This window comes from Lissotriton helveticus, chromosome 1_1 (genome assembly GCF_964261635.1).
Source record: "Lissotriton helveticus chromosome 1_1, aLisHel1.1, whole genome shotgun sequence".
NCBI lineage: Eukaryota > Metazoa > Chordata > Amphibia > Caudata > Salamandridae > Lissotriton > Lissotriton helveticus.
This window is the reverse complement of record NC_136057.1, coordinates 122,389,927-122,398,044: the sequence shown is the minus strand read 5'-3', so window position 1 is coordinate 122,398,044 and position 8,118 is coordinate 122,389,927. Positions and strand designations below refer to the sequence as shown.

General features: G+C 47.9%; 1 protein-coding gene across 1 annotated transcript in view; it reads left to right on the top strand.

Moving 5' to 3' along the window:
- Positions 1-7,462: 7,462 nt before the first annotated feature.
- LOC144759693 (uncharacterized) overlaps positions 7,463-8,118 on the top strand; it is a 273,339-nt gene continuing 272,683 nt past the window's right edge. The window contains exon 1 of the mRNA XM_078646497.1: positions 7,463-7,649. The gene's annotated coding sequence lies outside the window, so the exon portion shown is untranslated. The remainder of the gene's footprint in view (positions 7,650-8,118) is intronic.

Here is an 8,118-nt window from a genome sequence, read left to right as displayed (position 1 = left end):
ACCCGCCTCGCCCAGCCCTTCATGTATATGCGCCCAGGATGACATAAAACCAATCTTTTGGAGTTGGTTCATTGTGAACATTGCCTGGCTGAAGAGCAATACCTTTGACAAGCCACTCCTGACAAGAAGTGGCAATGCGGGTGGAAGTAAGAGTTAACAAGCCCGCCTTACTTCCTCCAGCATTCACCCAGTAATCTGTATATAGCACTTGTCGGAGTATGTCCATCGCATTCCGACAGTCACCACTCTAGGTGACGCATTGCCCTCCCAAAATTCTGCTAGTATACCAGGGAGCCGACAGGACAATGTGAACCAGAGGGGAACCATAAGTATAAATACCTTCATTTTCCTGAATACTGGGCCTGCCAAGTGCTCTTTAATATTATGTGGCCCATTTGTGTTTAACACAGGGGTATCCCCAATCTTATGGACCATAGCACACTCGCTGGATGACAACTTCCACAACCTGTATGGCTTCCAGCCAAGGCAATAGGGCGTGAGAATGTGCACATGTTAATGTTACTCCACTCAATGGTACTCGTTACATGGACCTCAGAGGATGAACTGCTAAGTGGACCTACCAGGATCTGAACCTGTGACCAGCCCTCAAACCCAAGCCCCTTTCAGTTTCGCCGCTCCACCTGCCTGTAAACCTGTATCCCAGGGCAGACTTCAGGCACTATAACCCATACCTGGACCTGCCTGAGCTACAAACCCACATCCGAAAGGCCTGCCAACCGGCTGACCCCCAACTTACAGTCCGAATGTTCGCAGAGAACTCCTATGGTAAGTTTGCTTAACTGAAGCAACTGGTAACATGCCAACAATATAATCGATGTCACCTTGACTAGGACTGCAAAATGTGCTCTGGTAGTTGTCCGTATAAGCGCTCCATCCCCTCCATATCAGCACTAACAGGCAACCCGCCCTCTCTTGGGAATGGCACACTCCCACCCCAGCTGACTGAAAGTGCCTATTCGTATGTAGCCCATGACCTTACATTTATCACTGCGGTATACTAGGATGATGTTGAAACTTAGCTAGTGCTATCGCCGAGTGCCCGTTGCACCATCATAGGTGTGTATTTGCCTAATCAGTTTCTGGTTACAAAGTTTAATGACATTGCCAGCTCCAATCCCAGGCGAAATAAAAGGAAGCTTTACTGCTACCCGTGACCCGCAGCTGGTGCTAATGATGGTACAAATAGCACCGGAAAACTAGATGCTGTACTATCACATTAGGGGCCAATGCAGCACTTATTAAAGTCCATTGCTAACCTACTCACAGTATGCTGCGACGAGAGAGGCTGAAAATGTAAATCCCATTAAGATGATTGTTAGCTAAGCCCAACGGGGAGAGATCCTGAGAAATGAGGTAGGGACCACCACCACCATACCCGGCATGTGAATCAGTCCAGGATTACTTTGCCCTGTGCAGTGATGCTGCCACAATTCGCTGGCATGTAACCTGTGCAGTGTCCTGTTAGGTGCAGTCCCCTTCATGCTTCCACTAGGCACCTCTGCCTGATGTGAGTGACCTAGGTACATGGTCCCCCTACCAACCCATATAGTGTTTTACTTCCCTTCGCTCACGGGGGCCGTACTTCCTGACCCGGATGACAATGTATGCGTTGTCTGTTTTGCCAGCTTTACTGCTAAGTGTCCCAGATAAAGCACTGCTACATACAACGGGAATTCTACTTTCTCTGAACCCAAATGCAAGTGTAATGTAATCACCAAACCAATGTAAACCTAAAATGCGCGCACCAAACATGACTGCTGGGAGCGCAGGCCACCAACTTCGCCGACAGGACGTGCTCATGCCCAAACCGAGTGACGCAAGCTACCTACCACACGTGGCACAGTTCCCTTGCCAGGCTACCTCAATCTTTTACGCACCAACTACAGGAGCCTGTGAACTAGTTCTCGTGATCTACCTTGTGGACAATTGCTTCCATTGAAAAGGCGATGCCAGCAGAACTACAGGCACCACAGGTGGTACAACTGAGCACAGCTCTGGTCTAACCGATGCCCCTTGAATCAGGTATCAACCAACCAACCGGGCTGAAAGCTGCTTAGTTCTTCGGATGCATCGGTGCTCCCTGACCCCTTGATACAATCAGCTCTTGCCCGGGACCTCCCTGTGCAATGAAAGCACAAGACATCCTTGCCCGACGTTAAATCTCCTACCAGGCTCCCCCATCGGAGCCCACCACAAACCAAGAGGCCAACAACCTTCGCCCCGTGGGGCAGTTGCAAGTGGACAGCAAACCACTCCTAGGCATTCTCCACCCATATTATAAATGGAGTCTGAGGTTGGCTACGATATGTACCTAAGCCTGGCCAAATTCACCTCTCTCTTCAGGTGAAGGGGATACACACTTAAGCTAACGCTTGCTTACTCCTTATGTGAATAGGCAGAGCCTATGGGCTTATCTCCGAGGCAATGTTAGTTTAATGTGCCAACCGCACACCCAAAGTAGCAAGCTAGGCACACCACAAAAGAGACACCACAGACTGTTATTTAACTTCTCCGTCTCATCCTCCATAAAAGATAACTTAGCTCCAACTGCGTATCTTGCCATGTGCTACCAAACCTCGTCAAATCTTCAGAGGTAATACATAACTCACTAGGTCCATCAGGCCACCTTCCTAAATATCAGTTAGTCACCCAGTAGTTACTGGTAGGGACTGTACTTAACATAACACCTTATGCTTCAACTCACTCAGCAGTGTGCCCTACTAGCCCCAGGCGCATATCCAAACTACCGTGGTACTGTATTGGAGATGGAGATGACAAGGGAGGCGTACTTTCAATGACCGTGCCTCGTGATGCCCCACCCTGCACTGCAACGATTATACAGGGTAAAGTTCCGAGCTGTGCATGTGAGCGGAAACCGTTGCTTGTTAGGAAGTAGTACCTGAAAAACACCAGAGACAAAAGTAACAATACTAAGCCCGGTCGAACGATTTCCACGTTGGCAATTGTCTTAAAACCTGCCTAGGTTTAAGAATCACCAGCGGCCACTCCTAACTTTCCCAAACCGGGGTAAGCCATATCTAAATATATTACTGGTCACGTGGAGTCCTCATGTACTTAATTTCTCAACCTTGGACTGGAGACTAGGACGGACTAAGGGGAGGTAGAAGACACAGCATCATCATTGCCCAGTATGAGCACTGGTAGCACCAGGAACCCGTATATAAACAAGGGACCTTTTGGTGAGGTTACAAAAGTATTTGAGGAGGACAAAACAAGTAGGTAAATTCCGCTGGCATTGAGCTCAAAAGGGAAAAGAGGAGCACAACGATTAGACTATTCTGCTGGCACTACACTGTCAGCAACAAGCCAATCCAAATGCACATCCGGAGTCGCTGCACCTACGCCGGAAGCCCTTTCTTAAACCCTGGGCGGAACCCTACTATTGAACAAATATACGCCCGGGCTGCTCAAATTCCTGCGTGCTCATATTGCAAAGGTGTAGTGTCAAGGAAACGCCACCCATTCTTACACTGAAGTTAGGAACCTGTCCCACAAGCAAACTGAAATGTAACAATGTAACTAACACGCAGTACACTTGTTATCATGCCATCGTTGTGAAGCCCTCCAGACGTACTCCGGCGCGAGGACCGGGCCTGCGAGAACAGTCATCCAAGGGGCCACCACTCAGGCAGCAGTTTCCCGATACAACCGGCGCTGGCGATGCGCATTTAAGATTCTACCAGGCCTGTAACTGCGAGACCCAGCGCCTAACAATCTGGGCCTTGCCCCCCCTGCGGAAGTGTGGCCCTCCGGTCCCTGGCAAAGTTCACTGCATGCCCTGCCAGTCAAGTTGCTAAAATAACTGTACTAGCTCCACATCTCCGAGGTCCTCCCCCTGGGGGCAGGGGCCTGCCGGAAGTCGGGACCACCTTGCGGCGTGGAGGAGACCTAGCCCCCTATGATCATCCGAGACATTTCCAGATTGCAGGTGTAAAACCAAGCAATGAAGTGAACAGAAATCCAACAATATCAGAAATTACACCCTTTTGAGCAATGAGAAGCTGCAAAGGGATCTTGAAAATGCTGCAAAACTCTTGAAATTGGTTTCTAAGAATGACTGTTGCATAATTGCAAGATGTGACCTCACGGCACTATGAGTACATAAGTTAGATACTCACAGTGCCAAATAGGGCTCAGTTCTGTTTTCTCTGGTTACACACACCCACACACTCAATCCGCAGTAATTGCCTTAAGCAACTGAGTTCTCATAAGGGAAACATATAAGAAAAAAAGAATGATTTTCCCATCAATTTAGCCTGATAACAGGGCGGGAGACAAGGCTCTCAGGGTCTTTAATCACTGCTGCTGCTAGTAAGTAAGTTGTCAACCCAATCAACCTGTCTGGTAACGACGATGGTATGGTTGTCAGCCACAGCGGCTGGGTCACCTCAATGTCCTTGAAAGGCTGTTCCATTCACCTGGGTTGGACACAGGGCACTGCAGCCCCGCCCCTACTGTCACTACACATGTAAGGGCAAGAGAAGGGTTCAAGTGTTTGCAGACCCCATGCCGGGTGAAATGTTCTAGGGGGAAGACTGCTGAGGCTAGTGTTGCCACCTGGCCAGTTTTCTACCCGCACCAATGGTACCGTCTGGTACTAAAATAAGAAACGTCACCGAACTTTGGTATTTTTACCCATTATCTGTACATACTTCAAACAGCAAATAGAAATAGAAAGCACTTTTAACTGTCCTCTGGTGCTTAGATAACGATATTCTGATTAACAAGCATTAACAATGCAACAGGTCTCGCATTTACGCGAGTTTGAGCTATCGGCATTGTAAATGACAATGCCTTTTATTTATGTTTTGGTAAATAAAACGCATTGTCATTTACAATGCCAGTAGCTTAAACTCGCAGTAAATGCAAGACCGATTGCATTGCAAATGCATGTTCAATATGGCGTCCCAGTTCTTGCCAGCTCTCTTAACCAATGCTCATTTGCACTAGCAGCTTCCGTACAATTGGAGAAAAAGCTCTAACTGCTGCGTTCTTACAAGTGTACGTAAAATGTGTTGAACTTTACTTTTTCCCGCTGAGAAAAAAAAGATGGCTTTTGACTGGAAAGTATGTCTGTCAAACATTTTCAGAACGTTCACATTGTGTACTGTAAGCTGTCATTCCAATTTCACTAGAGATTAATAAAGTTTAAACATTTTAATTAAACAGTGTAAGTAAAGATGCCCCATCTCCCGGTCTAAGATGGAGGCAAACCGTGACTGTACATATTGCAGAAGAAACCATTCTCGTTCATTAAAGGAAGGAGACCACTCAAAGTTTAAACAAGATTTACTCTTCTTGCTGGTGTTTAATAACCATCTCCCGAAATGCACTTCTACTGTGTGCTTATTTAATGGTACAGTATTTTCAGTGGTTTTAGGTTGCAGTGGTAGGGGCGTGAAAGCAACATCCAGATGTGCACTGAGCAAAGTCCTTTGCAAAATCTCCCCAGGATTTGAAGCAGAGGATTCAGAACGAGCTTCCAAGGGAGAATTGAGGACCAAACAAAGGCGGACCCAATGATTTTCCATGTTATTCAAGGGTATAAAACAATAAACAGAGGCCAATTGTTTTGTATAGTGTGCTCACACAAGCCAAAAGCTCCCATGCCCTTCTATGGAATGTCTTCTTCCAGCTTCGATTTCAGACATTTTTGAAACATACAGAAGCTACTTTTCACCATTTGCCCAACAAGAGGGTTTTAGACGTTACATAGCCTCATTTGCACCTACCCCTTAACACCATACTGCCTCGATCTCATACATAGATACTAAGCCCCCACAACAACCAAAGCCTCTGTCTCTCTTATAAGAATTGAGATCCCTGGAAATTACGCTTCAGTCACTAAATACACATGCTTCTACGCCTTACTGACTAGTACAGGTTCCCTTACAAATTCCAGGGTCTCAAATTATCAGTCAGAACTGGGATGCCTGGATATACTGCAACCTCAATCTCATGTATATGAATCAAAATTCCTGGACATTCCGCTGCATAATTGGACTCGGGACATTCCACCGGCTTAATCTCAACTGCTAGGACTCGAGCCCCCCCCCCCCCCCCCCCCATGGACGTTCCAGGCCCTAAATCCAACCTGTAAGAATTTGGGTAAAGCCTGTGATGTTTACCTGTGGGTAATCCCCTCTTAACACTTTAGAAAGGCCAATTTGTAGGGTTTTGGACGTCAAGGCTGGTTTGATAAGTACACAAGTTACAGAAATAATCACCCCTTGAGGCCTTACTGCATTAAAGGGAAGACCAGTCGTCTGGGGCTTTGTTCTTCATGGTGTTACATAATCAGAGCGTGCCATGTCGAATCCTGATGACGACACAACTAAGGAGAGTTGGATGTGGTATTATTCCCTGGCTGAGGATAATGATCAATAGTTTTGATCTGTACAGTAGTGCAGCTGCCATGCCAGTGCGTCCCCCAAGCCTGCAAAGCTAAGGTCTGATTCAGATATTGGTGATTGTATATGGTCCTCCGAAAAAAATGCCTTTACCATTTCGTTTAGGAGGATTACATTTTACTACCATTATCTCTACCAAGGCCCAGTACTGTAGCAAAACCGTTACCTAATTTTCTGGGTGCAAGCCTGTGACAAAATGTTGAGAGGGAAAGTCATCTCATTTTAGAGGAAATGCCCTTGTAACTCGAATCAGACTCGACCTTCAGTATCAAAGCCTCACTCCCACCCCCCTACCTTCCCATCGATGACAGAATAGAAACAAATATGACGCCTTTAAAAAGTGCTATTATAGACCATTTCTCATTTACATATTTCTTGAAATCATCCTCATTGAACTATGATTTCTGACATTTTTGCCTGAACCGGTTTCCCAAAGTAACTTCCCAGACTTGGATTTTGAGAGTACTGGCAATGCCTGGAGACTTTCTAACACCTACGTAAAGCAAATATCAAAATCAACAGGAGGATTTGGGAACGGTTTTCAAAAGTATAGTTTTTTGCATAAATAAAAAATATCGAAAAGAAAACCGTAATGGCTCCACCTGCTTCTCTGGAGGCATGCGCGTGGCATCCTCCTTGGAGGGCAACCCACAGCCATAACTGTGCAAACACTTCATCATACATATGTAGGAAATAGCAAATGTACACAGCACATACATAGGCTGCGTTAGAAGCCAACACCAGAGTCCCTGAAACCCGAGCAGACCAGGCCCTCCAGGGATGGCGATGGTTAACCACCGATGCAAGTGCTGCTCCCAATCCGGGTTGTATTCAAACTGGCAACTGGCGCTGGAATTCCTTTGTTCGCTTCGATTATTGTCAATTAAGTTCATTAACCCTAAACATGGCGCACACTCCACTGAGAACATGAGTGGACAGCGAGGCCTGGCACGCAAATAAAACCCGAAACAGAGGCCTGGCACGCAAAACTAACCCTCAAACATGCCACACATGCCACCTAGTACAGCAATGCACAGCGAGAGCGAGGCATGGCACGCAAAACGGATTTCCGGGCAGGAGAAAGGAGAGGCGTGAAACGCACCAACTGCCTGGAAGGGACAGAGAAGCAAACAACAGAGCGGGCTGCGGAGTCTGGACACAGGGAAGAAAGAAGGAGAGCTGGAGCCGGAGCCGGAGGTGAGAGGGACGGAGGGGACACAGGGAGGGAAGACGAGAGCTGGAGCCGGAGGTGAGAGGGACGGAGGGGACACAGGGAGGGAAGACGAGAGCTGGAGCCGGAGGTGAGAGCGACGGAGGGGGATACAGGGAGGAAAGACGGAGAGCTGGAGCCGAAGGTGAGGGATGGAGGGTACACAGGGAGGAAAGACGAGAGCAGGAGCCGGAGGTGATAGGGACGGAGGGGGATACAGGGAGGAAAGACGAGAGCTGGAGCCGGAGGTGAGAGGGACGGAGGGGGATACAGGGAGGAAAGACGAGAGCTGGAGCCGGAGGTGAGAGGGACGGAGGGGGACACAGGGAGGAAAGACGAGAGCTTGAGCCGGAGGTGAGAGGGATGGAGGGGGATACAGGGAGGAAAGACGAGAGCTGGAGCCGGAGGTGAGAGGGACGGAGGGGATACAGGGAGGAAAGACGAGAGCTGGAGCCG